This window comes from Hemitrygon akajei, chromosome 6 (genome assembly GCF_048418815.1).
Source record: "Hemitrygon akajei chromosome 6, sHemAka1.3, whole genome shotgun sequence".
NCBI classification, from domain to species: domain Eukaryota; kingdom Metazoa; phylum Chordata; class Chondrichthyes; order Myliobatiformes; family Dasyatidae; genus Hemitrygon; species Hemitrygon akajei.
This window is the reverse complement of record NC_133129.1, coordinates 126,360,448-126,378,842: the sequence shown is the minus strand read 5'-3', so window position 1 is coordinate 126,378,842 and position 18,395 is coordinate 126,360,448. Positions and strand designations below refer to the sequence as shown.

The following is an 18,395-nucleotide window of genomic DNA, read 5'->3' as shown; positions in this document are numbered from 1 at the left end:
TTAAAGAGGGTGCAATGGAGACTTACCAAGATGCTGCCTAGACTAGAGGACATGTCTTATGAAAATAGGTTCAGCGAGCTTGGGTTTTTCTTTTTGGAGTGAAAAAGCATGAAAGGTGACTTAACAGAGATGAGAAGAGGCACAGATAGAGTCAGGCAGAGACTTTTTCAGAGGGTGGAGATAGTTAATACAAGGAGTTTCCAAGTCATGATACCACTAGCAGGATATCATTGCTGGAGACACCATTATGATCATGGCTAGGATGTAGGGAACTAGTGGCTGGAGGAAAGCCTTGCCCATAGTGAAGGACCTATTCCAAGAGAGTCCTTAGCAACACAACATTTTACTTCAGCTTCTCTGAACAGTCACAGGCTTTAGATGACTGTCATCATCGAGACATATAACTCGCTGTTGGAAAAAATCTGACTGTATACTCCTTTCTGGACTGCTCTCCCCATAAGAGTCAAGGTCACATGATCTCTCAAATTTCTCATCACAGGATTGATGCAAGCAGCAGCACCAGGGTGCTGTCGTACCTCCTGCTTACTCAATTCCCTGACTGCCCTCGTGATCCGCAGTGGTCTTCCATGAAGAACCACCCATCGACATGAGAGTTGGAAGGGAATCCAGAGCCTGAGGGCTGTAGACCAGGCCCCAAAATACCAGCAAGGGCAACAGTGGCAGAAGGAAGACACCAGCTTGTGATAGATTGTCCATAAGACTTAGGAACAGAATTAGGGCATTCAGCCCATTGAGTCTGCTCCGCTATTCCATCACGGCTGATCCCGGATGCCCTGACCTATCAGGAAACTATAAACTTCTGCCTTAAATATACTCATGGACTTGGCCTCCACCACAGTCTGTTGGCAGAGTATTCCACAGATTCACTACTCTCTGGCTAAAAAAATTCTTCCTTACTTCTGTTCCAAAAGGTTGCCCTTCAATTTTGAGGCTGTGCGCTCTAGTTCTGGATACTTCCACATAGAAAACATCCTCTCCACATCCATCCTATCTAATCTTATCAACATTCGGTAAGTTTCAAAGAGATCCCCACACATTCTTCTAAATTCCCGTGAGTACAGATCGAAAGCTGTCAAACACTCCTCATATGTTAACCCCTTCATTCCCAGATTTATCCTCATGAACTTCCTCTGGACTCTCTCTGACAACACATCCTTTCTGAGATATGGGGCCCAAAACGGTTGATAATACTCCAACTGGGGCCTGACTAGTGTCTTATAAAAGCTCAGCATTATCTGCTTGCTTTTATGTTCTATTCCCCTTGAAATAAATGCCACATTGATTTTGCCTTCTTTACCACAGACTCAACCTAGGAATTTACCTTTTGGGAGTCTTGCATGATGACTTCTAGCTGCATCTGCACCTCTGATGTTTGAACCTACTCCCCATTTAGATAATAGTCCACACTATTGTTCCTTTTACCAAACTGCATTATCATACATTTCCCAACATTGTATCCATCTGCCACATTTTTGCCCATTCATCCCATTTGTCTAAATTCTGCTGCAATCGCATTTCTTCTTCAGAACTACCTACCCCTCCACCTATCTTTGTATCATCTGCAAACTTTGCCACAAACCCATCAATTCCATTATTCAAATCACTGACAAACAACGTGAAAGTAGCAGTCCCAATAATGATCACTGAAGAACACCATTGGTCACTGGCAGCCAACCAGAAAAGGTCCCATTTATTCTCACCCACTGTCTCCTACCTGTCAGCCATTCCTCTATACATGCCATTATCTTTCCTGTCATGCCATAGGATTTTATCTTATTAAGCAGCCTCATGTGTGGCACCTTATCAAATGCCTTCTGAATATCTAAGTAAATGACATCCTCGCCTCTCCTTTGTCCACCCTGCTTGTTACTTCCTTGAAGAACTCCAATAGATTTGTCAGGCAAGATATCCCTTCACAGAAACCATGCTGACTTTGATTTATTTTATCATTAGACTCCAAGTACCCCGAAACCTCATCCTTAATAATAGACTCCAACACTTTCCCAACCACAGAGGTTAGGCTAACTGGCCTACAGTTTCCTTTTGTTACAATGGGCAGCTGAGGAAGTGGACCCAAGAGCAGGACACAGGCACGGAGACAGACTTGGACATGACTTGTACTGGGACTTGACTTGGACTGGACACTCAGAGCCAACAAAACAAAACAACAACAGACCACTCGCATCCTGGCTCGGAGCAGCGGCAAAACGGCCAGACTCACTCAGCAGGAAATGAGGCGTCTAAAACAAACAACGTGGAGAAGCTTATGAAGACAATCCCTTATTCTTGGCGACTCGGAAGATGATTTCTTATTCTTGGTGGCTTGGAACATTCATCGCCACCCTGGCTACAGTGATGGACCAGCCTCTCGACTCGACCCAGGAACTGCGGACGGCAGGCTCTCAACTCGACCCGTTCTCAGCAGCCTGGAACGAGCATAGCCGCTCTGCTGAGGTGACGGACCAGCAGCCAGTAGATGTAAGCCGGCGCTTATGTGCTGACCTGTTCGAATAAGGATCAGGTGCCCTAATCAAGGAGCCCAGTGCAACACGGGGAAAAGGAAATTAACTGAAACAAGGAGTCAACGGACAGGACCGTCACACCTTTCTTTTAACTTCTTCCCTTCTTAAAGAGTGGAGTGCCATTTGTAATCTCCCAGTCCTCTGGGACAATGCTAGAATCAAGTGTTTCTTAAAAGATCATGACCAATGCATCTGTTATCTCTTCAGAAACCTCCCTCAGGACTCTGGGACATAGCCCATCTGGTCCAGGTGACTTCTCCACCTCAAGACCTTTGAGTGTACCTGGCACTTTTTCCTTTGTAATAGCAATGGCACTCACTCTTGCTCCCCGAACCTCATGGACCTCTGGCACACTGATAGTGCCTTTCACAGGGAAACAGATGCAAGGTATCTATTAAGTTCAACTGCCATTTCTTTGACCCCCATTACTACCTCACCAACATCATTTTCCAGTAATCCAATATCAATTCTCACCCTTCTTTTACACTATTTAACTGAAAAAAACTTTTGGTGTCCTCCTTTATATTATTGGATGGTTTGCCATCATATTTCATCTTTTCCCTTCTTAAAGCTTTTCTAGTTGCCTTTTGTTGGACTTTAAAAGCTTCCCAATCATCCAACTTCCCACTCATTGCTACCTTATATGCACTTTCCTTGGCTTTTATGCAGTCCTTAACTTCCCTTGTTAGCAACGTTTCCCTGCCATTTGAGAACTTCTTCTGTGGGACATATCTATCCTGCGCCTTGTGAACTATTCTCAGGAACTTCAGCCATCTTTGCTCTGTCGTCATCCCCACCGGTATCCTCCTCCAATCCAACTGGGCAAGCTCCTCTCTCATGCCTCTGTAATTCCATTTATTCCATTGTGATACATATGACTTAAGCTTATCCCTCTCGAATTGTAGTACGAATTCAATCATATTATGATCATTGCTTCCTAAGGGTTCCTTTGCATTAAGCTCCCTGATAAGATCTGGGTCATTATGAAACATCCAATCTAAGATAGCCTTTCCCTGAGTAGACCCAAGCACAAGCTGCTCCAAAAAGCCATTTCATAGGCATTCAACAAATTCCTTCTCTTGCAATCTGACACCAACCTGACTTTCCTAATCCCCTTCCATACTGAGATCCCCATTTACAATGGTGTCATTACCCTTATTGCATGCCTTTCCCAGCTCCCTTTGCAATCTCAACCCCACATCTTGGCTACTATCTGGAGGCCTGTATATGATTCTCATAATGTTTGTTTTTACCCTTGAAGTTTCTTAACTCCACTCACAAAGATTCAACATTCTCTGATCCTATGTCACCTCTTTCTAAAGATGTAATTCCATCTCTTACCAATAGAGCCACACTACCACCTATGCTTTCCTGCCTGTCCTTTCAATACAAATGATATCCTTCGATGTTAAACTCCCAACTATGACCTTCTTTCAGCCATGACTCAGTGATGCCCACATCAAACCAACCAATTTCTATTTGCACCAAGTTTGTCCACATTATTCTAAATGCTATACACATTTAAATATACCACCTTCAGTTCTGCATTATTTATCCTTATAAATTTTGCATTTGTGGTACAACTTAACTCTTTGCTCAGTCTGCATTTGCACCCAATCATTGGCTTGTCCTTCCTTACATTCATGTTACATCCATCATCTACTTGTAAACCTGCTGGCTGATCCTCAGCTCTATCTTACTGGATCTCAGTCCCCTGCCATATTAGTTTAAACCACTCCCAACAGCTCTAGTAAATCTGCCTGCAAGAATACTGGTCCCCCTCAGATTCAAGTGTAAACTGTCCCTTTTGTACAAGTCTCACCTGCCCCAGAAGAGGTCCCAATGATCCAGAAATCTGACTCCCTGCCCCTGTTCCAGTTCTTCAGTCACACATCAGTCTGCCACCTCGTTCTATTCCTATCCTTTCTATTCCACATTCAGCATGCACAGACCTCAGCTGCACTGTCACTTACCACAGTCTGAATGATATGTCTGACACAGTGCCTTCTCCTAAAAAATCATAATTCCAATATAAATCAAGTGAATCCCATCACATTGCAATCATTACCGCTAACACAGAACAGCAAGAAGTAGTTGGGAGGGTTCAGGTGCTACATATAAAATCCCTTCCATTTGGCTGTTCTCTGATTAGACTCTGAATGAGTCTCCTCTCCAAATCTTGCAGTGGCCCACAACACCATCTCTGCATTTCCCTATGAATGGAACCATGCTGTAAAGAACTCTGAAATCCACAGAAAGTGCACTTTGCTTTGGGAATCTCTACTCCGTGGATATAAACAATGGTGTTCATAACAGCCTAATGAAACCTTGCATGGATGCAAAATTATCTTCACATTTTTCCACAAGTCAAGTGTTTTAAATTCCGAGAAGTCAACTGGAACCCTCTCCTGCACTCTCTGATGGTGGGGCTGGTTGCCTTTATCTTTTAGTATAGATGACTCCTTTTGGTATTGTGGTAAACCATGTATTCCTGTCTGGACACGCCCCCCCCCCCCCCGCTGACTGCTCCTGTGGCTCCTCCCACAGACCCCTGGATAAAGGCGATTGGGGCACTGCTCCTCCCTCAGTCTTTGACATGTTGTGCTCCCTTTTCGCTGTTAATAAAAGCCTATTGTTCACTTCCAGTCTCCTAGAGTTATTGATGGTGCATCAGGCATTCAGCTTTTGTTAAAACATACTAGAGTACAGTACAAGAACAAGTGTTTGGCCTATGAAATTGTAAAGAATGAATTAAATTAACAACATCAGATCCCTTCTGCCTACACACCAATCCATTGTTTGCACATTTGTGTGCCTGTTAATCACCTCTATCATTTTCCCTCCACCAGCACCCCTAGCAACACATTTAGGTAACACCACTCTGTGTAACAAACTTGCCTCACACATCTGTTCCAAACTTACCTTCTCTCACCTTAAATGCATGCTCCCTATTAATAGGCATTTTAACCATGGGAAAAAGATACTGGCGGTCTATCTCATAATTTTATGAACTATCAGATAACACCTCATCCTCTAGCACTTCAGAGAACACGAACAAAAATTGTTCAACCTCTCCTTATAGCATATGCCCTCTAAGCCAGACAGCACCCTGGTAATTCTTGCCTCCATCTGCTCAAAAGCCTTCACATTCTTTCTATAATGGGGTGGTCAGAACGGCTACGTGGCTTTAAGGACTGACTCCCTTCTTCACTTACCTTGTCAGAAAGCATTGGCAACTGTGCTGCTAAACACAGTGTCACTGGGGATGCTTGAGCAGTGTTTCTAAGTTTTTTGTTGCATGTTGTACCAACACAGAACAGTAAATTCCCGATACATGTAAATGTATAAAGGTGGTCTTTGATCCTTGAATAAAATGCCATTTCAAGCAGATTTAAAGCACTCTGCATTTTCAAGGGACTCTGTTTGACAACATCATGAATTGCAGTCATGTTTGAGCACATCAATTCTATCTCAAGACAACTATCTCCTTAGTTCCAGTGGAATAAGCAACATTTGATGCTTTGCTCCATAAGCCTGAATAGCCTAGACTTTGGATTATGTAGAAAGTCTTTGTTCAAAGTTCAAAATACATTTACTATGTATACATTTTACAACCTTGAGATTCCTCTCCTTATAGACAGCTGCAAAATAAGAAATCCAAAAGAACCCGTCAGAAAAAGACCGACAGACACCCAATGTGCAGAGAGAGGGGGGGGGGGGGGGGGGAGGGGAAACTGTGCAAAAGTAAGTAAATAGCAGTAAGAATGAAAGTGAGAACTCAGATATGGAGCCCAGAACAGCTGGAGCAGGCCACAGCATCAGCTTTAATTCAACATATAGCAGAGTAAATGTAGCGGAGCACCGAACAGAACCCAGCCTGACCCTTGCCTCTGGTCCTGATACCCTGCCATTTCAATCCATCTGACCCAGCATTTAAATCATCAAAACATCAGGTCATTCCTCGTTCTAGTATCCGGGGCCCTGAGGCATCTATACGTTCTGGGTCTGGAGCCTGCTGCCAAGTTTCGCCCTGTACCCAACCTTTCCAAATCAACAGCTCCAATTTGATCAATCGGATTGATCAAACCCCGCTCTCGGTTTAGGTGGACGGGCCCTGAATCTGCCTCTGCTCCGCTCCACTCATGAAGGAAGATTGGGAGAACCTTTATTTGTGGTTGCAGAAGTGCTCAGTTTCCACTCTGATGAAATATTATATACAATTGGTGAAAGGCTTGAGTTCAAAGTTTATATTCTTCTGCTTGTTTGCATGCAATGCAAAATGGTGCACTCACTCACTAAGCCACCAGAGGAAGCACTTTTCATGATTCTGTTGAAACGTTGGCCATACATTTAAAGTGAATTTCAAAGCAACAAGTTTCCCATCAGATCTACTTCTGAAAGCAAAATAAAAATTGCAATAATCTACTTCATTGCTTTACAGATGTTGGGCACACATTTTTCAAGATTCCAGGTTGGTTCTCAAATTGTACAATTTCACGCTCACCCTGCCTATTTATCAAAGCAAATTACTTGCTGCTTTCTTTCCAGATGAGGTAGAATTTGATTTCTATCAGGTGATTGCCCTTAACATGCCCTTCAGTACTGACACAGTCTGTTGTAGAAAGTTTTAATAAACTTGGAGGCCGTCCCACATGAATTTGAACTGAGATTGCAGCCCCTGTCCCCTCCGTCAGCAATTCTGCATTCTTGAACCCTGTAACATTCCCTGACTTGTTTGTTTGCTGAAACAAATACACAGACAGGCGTCTTCACTCTGTGATAATATCAACGGAACGAAGACCATCATCCTCGACCTCAAGGGATAGCCACGACGAACATTCCCTGAATCTGTTTGTACTTGAGCTGAGCCACACCATTGTTACTTCCAGACCAGATTATTCACACGCTCATCTCGTCAGTTTTCCACTACAATTTAGTCAACCTTCAGCTCAGAAAAGGAATGATTTGACTGTACAGCGATGAGAGGAAAAAAGAAGAGGGGAGAAGAAATGCAGGGGGCATGAAGAAGATATGAGGTAGGCACTGAAAGAGCAGGGAAGAAGGAACATAGAAAGGGAGGGGTTTAGATAGAAGAGAGCAGGGGCATGGACAGATGGTGGGAGAATACAGGGGATACACTTGGAGATTGGGATGCAAAGAGAGTGGGACAAGCAAAGATATGAGGGGTGAGAGGTGCAGAAAGAGGGAAATGGGCACAGAGAGAGGCAGAAAGTGACACATAGAGAGGACTTGGGAGCAGAGGTGCCGTATTAGCTCAGAGAGGGACAAGGGAACAGAGAGGAAAGTAGCCATGCTGAGAGGGGAAGCTGGGTGAAAGAACAAGGAATTGGAGGGAATACACTGTGGTAATGGGGGATAGAGAGGAGATGAATGTGGGGTCGAGAATAGCAGAGGAGGCGGTAACAACCAATGAGTGAGAGGAAGAAGGAGCAGAAAGGTCCATTAAAATGAGAGGTTAGAGAGAGAAAGCAAAGGCAGGGTAAGTAAACACTACTTCCCTAAGAGACTTTTCCATCTCTGGAAATCCACAAACAGCATTTTTAGGGACTTTACATGTAAGAAAAGAAATCAGCCTGAATATATCTGCTGCGTCACACTTGGCAGACCAAACTCTCTCTGGCAGTCACTAACCCAATAGCTGGATTAGCATGCTTTTTGGCAATTGATGATTTTGGCATTCAGCCACAACCAATAGTATCAATCGCATTCAATCAGTAACAATAGCATTGTTGTCCTAGGGTGCTGTCCTCTGGGTCAGGATCAGGTTTCATACCCCTGATATACTGAATGTCCTGAAATGTGTTGTTTTGCAGTATAAATAAATGAGGGCAACCACTTACTTGGGATAACTCTTAAAGAAGAAAAACTAATCATGAAATCCCTTAATTTATATGAGACTCTATGCTGCTTAATTGGGACAGGAGACTGTTGCCAAACAGTTTCTAACCATCTCAGTCACATGGGCTTGTGTGATCATTGGATGCTACACTGTGCTTACAGTGAACAGCTTTTAAATAGCATCAGTTGCATGTGTTTGTGTTCAAAAAGAGTGATTTTTGTCACTGGTAGATGGTAAGAAATAAGCAATAAGACAACTCATAACTGTTTTAGTCACTGCGGTTTCAAGCATTCACAGTTGGAAAAGCAGAAACAGCCAGGAGTGAAAATGAAACAATTTCACTACTTCAACAAGCTAGAGACTATGAAGGCATCAACAGTCATGTTGAATATTACTGTTGGTTCCCACTGGACCCTCAGCTATCACCTGTGCCTCCAAGTAGCATGTGACAGGGGCCACACCACTTTGACAGACAGGCTAAACCATGGGAGGGTAGACGGCGGGTCTTATACCCCAGTGAGATAGGAATATGCCTGTCCTGGTGGTCTGGGCAGATTAGATCTTCAGTGAGATCCACCAGGCGGAAAGGCAGTTCTGCAACACCACATGAAGAGCCAAGTGTATGACAAGCACAGAAGAAGCCATGGTCAACCACTGCAACCAGGGGAGACCCATGACGTCTACTTGCACTAATGGACCCAGACTTCTGATGTCAAGAGAGTGGAACTGTCCCAGTGCAGGCCTTTCCACTTAAAAACTCTCCGCATGGGTTTCCCGTCATCATTGGATACAACAGACAATCACCAGTTTATCGGTAGTGTTCTAATTTGTTCTGTATTTCATGTGAATACATAAATTTTTACTCAGTCAAACAGTGGCTTGTATTTTTTTTATATAGCGTTTTAACTGTTTCCATGAAACTTCAGCCAATTGGGGCAACTGCTTAATTAGGCCGGAATGTAGAGCAAGAAGAGAGCAAACATAGTAAGGCAGCGTTTATGGGTTGGTTATCGTCAGTTCAGAAATCTGATGGTGGAGGGGAAGAATCTAAATCACTTAGTGTGTGGCTTCAGGCTTCTGTACCTCCTTTTTGATTGCAGTGATAAGAAAAGAGCTCATCCTGAGTGATGGGGCTTCTTCATGATGGATGCTGCCTTTTTGAAGATGTCCTTGATCCCGTGATGCAGGGCAGGCTAGTGCACATGATGGAGCTGGCTGAATCTACAGCCCTCTGTAGCTTTTTCCAGTCCTTTCATTCCAGACATTGCTGAAACCAGTTAGAATGCCCTCAATACTATACACGTAGAAAACTGCTAAAACTCCTAATGAAATATAGCCATTGTCATGCCTTCTTCATTATTCCATCAATATGTTGAGCCCAGGATGGATGTTCAGAGATCCTGATACACAGGAACTTGAAACTGCTCATCCCTTCTTCTGCCTACCCCTCAATGAGGACAGGTGTGCGTACCCTCAATTTCCCCTTCTTGAAGTCCACAATCAAATCCTTGGTCCTACTGACAGCTTCTGGCTGTAGTATAGTGTGGTGCAGGATGCATATTGTGTGGAATGGAGTGGTCTATGCATCATTGCCAGGTGTAACACAGTTGTTGTGGGATCTTTGGATTTTCAAAAGCCCTCAGTATGGTTGGTAGGCCAATTGTCTAATGTGAATTACCCAAATTGTAGCTGGGTGTTAGGAAAATCAGGGCAGAGTTCATGGACATGTGCGAGAGAATATGTACATAGATGGATTTGATGAGATTTCTCTGAGAGCTGGCCTATAGTCAATGGGCTGAATGGACTTCTAGATTGTACAATGGTAGATGCAGCTAATAGCAGAGAAGCACACATAACAGAATGAAGATAAGCTGTTTACAAAGTTATTTTAAATGTTCAATAAGCCAGTAAAGGATGGTTGAACCACAGTTTCCAGTTTACATAAACGTCTTGGAAGTCAGTATCAGGTGTCATAATTTAAAAAAATTAATGAACTATCAAATTTTGGAATGGATGCTCAGCTAAAACAGAGAAGTTACCACAAAACTTACAGGAACATATGGGAAAGCCTGGAGAAGCGGAATATGATGACAAATTAATTTCAATGTATGCAAATATGAGGTAGTGAAGATTCAGACAGCCGCCCACTCCTTGAAGAAAATGGTTTAATAGCCATCAAGAAGTATCCAGAGGCATGGATTAACAAATCACAGGTAGCAGTGTTCAGATAAATGAGGTTGCATAAAAGCAAATAAAGCATTTATAGAAGGATAGGTCTGAGAAGAAACAGACAAGCTTCCGGGGAGATATGGACAAGTTGAGTGAATGAACTTTATCATGGAAGATGGAATATGACATGTACTGTAAAATATGAAATCCATTTAAAATGGGAAAAAGGCAATTATATTCTCAACTTCTGCGCAATTGTAAAGTTTTGAGTGTTTAGTGGCATCTGGGTATCTTTATAGATGAACCAATGAAAATCAATTTATATGTTCAATAAGCAATTAGGAAGGCAAACAATAGGTTGCAAGAAGATTTGAGTACCAAGGTTGGAGATATCTTGCACCAATTTGGTAGGGTAGTCAGCATATGGAGCATTATGTAAAAATTTGGTTACTGTACCCAAGGAAAGATATACTTGTGAGGGAGCATGGTAGAGTTCATCAGATTGATTCCTGGGATGGAAGGTTTGTAGTACAAAGCACAATAAGGCAGACTAGATCTGTGCTGACATCACTCTGGCACCGGCCTACATCTTTATAATCGTCCTTGATTACGCTCTACATCAAGCTACCAAAGATCATGACAAGCTTGGTTTTACCATAAAACCAGGACGAACCAAAAGAGTCAGACCAGATACGTTCACAGATCTCAATTTTGCAGATGACATAGTCCTGCTCTCTGACCAGATGGAGGAAGCACAGCAGCTACTGACAAACGTGGAAGTTGAGCGCAATGAAGTTGGACTTCACCTAAATGCTAAAAAGACAGAGTACATGGCGTTCAACTGCGACAAAGGTACTCTCAAGACCATAAAGAATGATACCATTAAGAAAGTCTTAGACTTCAAGTATCTCAGGTCAAGAAGGGTGAGTTTGGAGAAGGACATAAAGATATGGAAGGCACTGGCGTGGAGGGCTATGAACAACATGAAGGAAGTCTGGAGGTCGAACCTGACCAGAGGGCTCAAAAAGAGGATCTTCTTAGCAGTCATAGAGTCCATTCTCACGTACGGATGCGAGACTTGGACACTCACCAAGACCATGCAAAAGTCACTAGATGGTTGCAATACATGAATGCTCCGGATGGCTCTTGATATGAGTTGGCAACAGCACATGATGAACGTTGAGCTCTATGACGACCTACCGATGCTCACTACTAAAATCGAGGCGAGAAGACTGCAACTAGCGGGGCACTGCCTACGCCACCCTGAGCTACCTGCCAGCCTAGTCATCGCATGGGAGCCCAAGCATGGGAGGATGAACCCTGAGCGCCCTCCCAAGACTATGGTCAACACGCTCCTAGAAGATAGCGGTGCGGCTAATGTAGATAATGCTGGCCCCCTAGGCTGAGTTGACGTAGTAGATCTGAGCTCTCGAGTTGAAATGAACAGCAATCTCATTTAATCAAGTAATCATCTTAAGGACATTGACAACTAGGTGCAGAAATGGAGTTCACCTCAGCTGGGGTATTCATAACAAGGGATTTTGAGCCTATTCTGAATGGGCTCAAAATGTTGTTGCCCATTCAGGAAAGCGTTATCTCAAGAGTTATCACTATGTCCATGCCAATAGTTTTTCTACAACAATCCATTTGCCTCATTAGGTCCATATCCTTCTATTCCTGCAAGTGTCTATCAAAAGTCTCTTAAACAAAGTGATTGCATCTGACTGTACCACCTCTGCTGGCAGCATGTTCCCGATATTCGTGTTTAAAAAAACTTACCCCTCAAATTTCCTTTAAAACTTCTTCCTTTCATCTTAAGCTTATGACATCTTGTCTTTGACATCCCTACCATAAGAAAAAGATTCTGACCATCGACAATATCTATGCCTTTTATAAGTTTATGTACCTCCATTAGGTCACCTTTCAGCCTCCTTTTCTCCATTGAAAACAACGCCTAGCCTATCCAATCTCTCCCCATAACTAAAGTCCTCCATTTCAGGCAAAATTCTGTTGAATCTCCTTTGCACTCTCCAGCTCATTTTCATATTTCCTATAGTACAGCAACCAGTACTGCACAGAATTCTCCAAGTGTGGCCTAACCAATTCTTTTTTTGTAAATTTGCAACATAATTGCCCATCTTGAATATTCCACATCAATCTATGAAGGAAAGTATCCTGCATGCCTTCTTCACCACTCGTATCTACCAATGTTGCCACCTTTAAGGATCTAATACTCCTAACATTTCCTCTTACTTAATACTGACATACTCATAATAATCTATCTACCCTTCTGTGATCTCATACCTCCCACATTCTTCTCCTTGATGAATATAAATGATAAGTATTTATTTAGGACCTCGCCCATTTCACCTGGTTCTACACATACACATCACTCGTTTGATCCCTAAGGGACATGCTCTATTCCCTGGCAACCTTTTGCTCCTGATATACTTGCAAAAATGTGTTATGATTCTGCTTACAGGCCAAGAATATCTTAAGTTCTCACCTACACGTACTGGGCTCAAGATACTTCTTCAATGCTAGTCGCCCATGTCTTTTTTTTTTAATTATTATTTATTTATTTATCATTTATCATTTATTATTTATTTATTATTTATTATTTATTCCTTTTTATTATTTATTTATTCCTTTTTTATACTTTATTATCAAAGTATGTATACATCATACGACCTTGAGATCCTTACAGGCAGCCACAAAACAAAAAAAAACCAAAATAACCCGTAAGATAGACCGTCTAACTCCCAATGAGCTGACAGAGAAATAAAACAAATTGTGCAAACAATAGAAGTAAGCAAACAGCATTCAGAACATTCCTGCCTGATCAAACTTTCAATATCCTTTGAATCTAAGGTTCTCTAATCTTGCCATCTTTGCTTTTCACCTTAACTGGAAAATTCTGGCACCTAAGATCTTTTAATAGAGATGAGAAGTGATGCTCACAACACATCGGGTAAAATGCTGTATAACAGGCCTCACTGAAAAGTGAAGAGCAAGGAATAAAAAGGGGCTGTGTCAGCACAGGTGTGAAATTGGCTTAAGGACATAAAACAGAAATAGTGATGAATGGTCACTTGTCTCGCCAAGTAAACCTTAAGGGGTTTCAGTGAAGATCACTGTTTTTTTTCTGTATGAAAGACTTTACTTGGATGTAAATATCATCCTTTCAAAATTTACAGATACCACATAACTTTGATGTGCTTTAAACAATGAAGGGAATTACTGATATACGTACTTCTAAAGATATACGTCGAGTGTGTAGAGTTGTGAATTTAGTGCGAAGAGATGCATAGTTATACATTTTGCTATGTCGTAGGAAGAACAATTGGAGGCAACATAACATGAAGACGATTCGGAAAACATAGATAGATCATGTATAACCATCGTTGAGTTTGGCAGGTCAGGTGGTAAAAATGGTGATTCAAGCCTACAAGATCCAGGGCTCCGTAATGTCATGGCACAGATTACAATAGCAAGGAAGTTATGCTGAACTTGTTTAATAGACTGATTTAGCCATAACGAGAGTACTATGTCCAGTTCTGGACAACACACTTGGGGAATACCATGAAACTCCTGGAGAGTGGAGAGAAACAATTTACTGTCCAGAATGGACGTAGAACCTCAGCGGAGAAATGGAGAAGGTGCATTGATCTCTTTACAGTGGAGAAGGCTGAGATTTGATTTGACAAAAGCAGACAAAATCACTGACATAATAGATTAAGAGAAAGTCTGTCCATTGGCCTGGGCGGAAGCAGAGAAGTTTAACGTCATTAGCAATATTAGAAAGGAAAATCCACACAGTGAGCTGCTGTGAGCTGAAATTGACAGCCCAAAAGGGAAGTGGAAGCAGATGTAATTGAGTCTTTCAAACGAAACATGACAAATGCCTGAAGGAAAACTATATGTAAGCAACACACACAAAACGCTGGAGGAACTCAGCGGGTCAGGCAGCGTCTGGGAAAATGCTGAGACCCTCCTTCAGGACTGTGAAGGAAGGGAGAAAATGCTTGAATAAAAAGGTGGGGTGAGGGGGAAGAGGCTAGCTGGAAGGTGATTAGTGAAGCAAGGTGGGTGGGAAAGGACAAGGGCTGGAGAAGAATGAATCGGATAGGAGAGGAGGGTGGACCACAGGAGGGAGGGACCCAGCGGGAAGTAACAGGCAGGTGAAGTGAGGTAAAAGGTCAGAGTGGGGAATACCGGGGCGGGGGGGGGGGGGGGAATGTGTTTACAGGAAGGAGAAATCAATATTCGTGCTGTCAAGTTGGAAGCTACCCAGATGGGATTTAACATTTTGCTCCATCATCCTGAGGGTGGCCTCTTCTTGACACAAGAGGAGGCCACGGATCAACATGTCAGAACAGGAATGGAATCGGACTTAAAATGGTTGGCCAGCAGGAAGTGTCGCTTGTGTTGGATGGAGCGGAGGTGCTCGATGAAGCGGACACCCTATTTACAATGGGTCTCACCAATGATGAGGAAGCCGCATCGGGAGTACGGGATACGGTAGATGATTTCTGCAGGTGGAATGTGCCTCACCTGGAAGAACTGACTGGGACCCTGAATGGAGGTGAGGGAGGAGGTGTATGGGCAGGTGCAGGTGTACAATATGTAAGGTCATCAGGAAAATGCTGGAAATGAGGATTATTTTTAACAAATCCCACTATTGGCTCAATGGATTGAGAAAAATGCTTTGGTGTTGTAATAATCCAATGACTACTTCAGGTGTGTCCTAAGAAGTCTTCGGCAACGGACTGTCCCTACAGAATTCTAATCTGCATGTTGAACATGTGTGGCAGTTTTAGCAGGCTCACTGGACTTCTGTTACTTTTGTTGAGTGAAAACAGGTGGAGAGAGGTAAAAGAGTGAGGGAAGAGACGTCTTGGACTGAACAGCTGCAGAACAAAATCTGGTGGGAGTTTGTTTTGGGGCTTTTGATCACGGTTAATTGCTTGAACAAAATGTCTGTTTCATCCTCCCTTGCTAGTGGGATGTCTAGGGCTATCACCATCTACTGTGATCAGCTGCAGGGCTGGAAAATCAGTCAAATGCTGAGGGTATGACAGGTCAGGCACGGGCGGAGGGAGGAATTTGGGCAGAGGCACCTTGCAGCGAGTTACTGTGGGAAGTATGTTTCCTGTTACTTGGAGTATGGCTGATTGAGCCCTTTCTTGTGATTATTTGGGCTGGGATCTGACCAAGCAGAGAACATCAAGGTATGCTGAAGCAGGTTCCATGTTTTCCCCCAACATAGAGGGCGGTAAGTATAAGCAGTAAGCTCCAATGAGAGGTGCCATAGTTGGGTATATTTACTACATTCACCAGACACTTGGACAGCCACACCGGGAGGAAAGGCCTGGAGCGATAATGGCCAACTGCAGACAAATGTGACTGACTCATGTCGGTAACCTGGTTGGCATGGATGAGTTGAGTCACAGGCCTCCTTTCGAACTGCAAAATTCTAGGACCCTATCTGCCTGTTTGCATTCAGTAACCTGGGCAAATTGCAGCCAACATGCACGTTGCCTACTTATTGGAAACTATAGCACCTGACCTGGTAGCTCTGTTCACTGGCATGCATAAAACTGAAGACCAGGAAGAACATCTGTAGATTCACATAATCTCCGATGAATTCCCAACTGCACTTTGGAATCTGCTTTCTGAAGAAATTCTATCACACGGCATGTTTTTTAAGAATGGAAACAGGTGGAGAGAAGGATAAGAATGAGGGAAGAGACTTCCTGGACTGAACAGCTGCAGAACAAAATTTGGTCGAGTGTTTGTTTTGGAGCTTTTGATCACGGTTAATTGCTTGAACAAAGTATGCACCATGTGATAATATTGAATTGCACAAACACATTTGCTTTAGGGGAACTCAGCATAATGTGATCTATTCATATTAGCAAAGCCGGTATATGCACCTTATTATTTGTTGTTACCTGTGGTATTATTACTTTATGTGTTATGTGTATGAGTTATATATACTGCGATGTGCACCTTGGTCTGGAGGTACATTGTTTCGTTTGGAGGCCTATACATAATGACAATAAACTGAACTTGAACTTGAAATGTCACAATTAATTCGACCTGCTCAAGAAATTCAGAGTTCCCATTAGGCAGAGTTGGCAGAATCCTATTACTGCCATTTATTATATATTAGGCTGATCATGCTTAATCAAATCTATTAAATCAGGGATTAGCTATCACTAATTGTAATCAATGTATGAACTTAATGAAGAGACAGGAGGTTACTGAGTTCATCAAATCCACGCCAGCTTCAACACAGCAATGCCTTCCTTCCTATCTTATTTCTCTGTAGCCCTGCATCTTATTCCCTCCCAAAGCCTGTCAACTCTATTATCATTTAAATGAATGAAGCACAATTTACAGCTATCAGTGCATCCTTGGAAGCTAGAATGAAATAACCAAGCTATTCATAGTCAAAGGGCCATACAGCATAGAAATGGCCCCTCAGCCCAACTTGTCCATGCTCACCTAATATTGTCCCATTTACCTCTGTTTGATCCATATTCATCTTTCCTAACCATGCACCTGTTCAAGTTTTTTTTAGAATATTCTTATTTAAAGCCTGAACCCCTTCCTCTGCCAGCTCATTCCATATATCTACCATCCTCTGTGTGCCCCTCAGTTCCTATTAAATCTCTCCCATCTCAGCTTAAACCAATGACCATTAGTTCCTGATTTCCCAACCCTATGAAAAAGACTATGTGCATGTACCCTATATGTACACCTCGTGATTATAACATACAATTTAAAGGTTCATCCGTTTCCTATGCTCAAAGGAATGAAGTCCCAGCATGTCCAACTTTTCTCTCCTCAAGGTGGCAGCAGTAACCCACTCGTTTCCACTAGTTTCTGTCAGTGACTTGATCTGAAAACAGGGTGATTTTGTAAACATTAGAGTGGGCAGGTTGTCTTATGAGGAAAGGTTGGACAGACGAGACTTGTACCCATTGGAGCTTGGAGGGAGTGAAAGGTGACTTGATTGAAACATATAAGATCCTAAGATCGTGACAGGGTGGATGTGCAGAGGATGTATCCGTTTGTGGGAGAATCAAGAATCAGAGGTTGCTGTTCAGAAACAAGGGTCCATCCATTTCAATCACATACAAAGCAAGCTTTTCTCTCAAGGGATTGTGAGTCATTGAAATCTCTTTCTCAAAGTGCAGTGGAAGCAAAGTCTTTGAATATTTTTAAGACTGAGGTAGAAAGATCTTTGCTTAGCAAGGAGGTGAAAGTTTACTGTAGGTAGATAGAAATGTGCAGTTAAGTTCCAGTCAGATCAGCCATAATCATATTAAATGGAGAGAAAGGTTTAAGGTAAGTGTAGACTACTCCTGCTATTAATTTGGATATTCATATGTTTATATCAGTAGGTGATCATTTAGTTCAATATCTCTCTGTACTTACCATTGACCCTCTCTTCTAATCACTCTTGAATGGACAAGTGACTTTGCCTGTGACAATCAATCCAGATAATTGTTCTGAGTCTCAATCCCTCAAGTGTGGAGGAATGTCCTTCCTAACAGTCATAGACTATTGTTCATTATTTTCCCCATTTGCCCACATTCCTGGGTCGCGATTTAACCTTATATGTTTCTCAAACCAACATATTTAACATCCTGTCAAGCCTATGAGGTAATTTCTCATTTACCTTCTTTCATATGGAATTGTAGGTAATATTGGATAAGTGAAGGCTGAGGATGTAGAACATTTATTACCAATTGACTATGGCAGCAAAGTAGGAGCTTAATAACAGCCCGTTATGATTTGAAATATTTTATATA

At 42.5% G+C, this 18,395-nt stretch overlaps 1 protein-coding gene across 1 annotated transcript in view; it reads right to left on the bottom strand.

The window, feature by feature from the left end:
* Positions 1-18,395, bottom strand: part of LOC140729448 (N-acetyl-beta-glucosaminyl-glycoprotein 4-beta-N-acetylgalactosaminyltransferase 1-like) — an 813,083-nt gene that overhangs the window by 40,181 nt on the left and 754,507 nt on the right. The gene's annotated exons all lie outside the window — the stretch shown is intronic.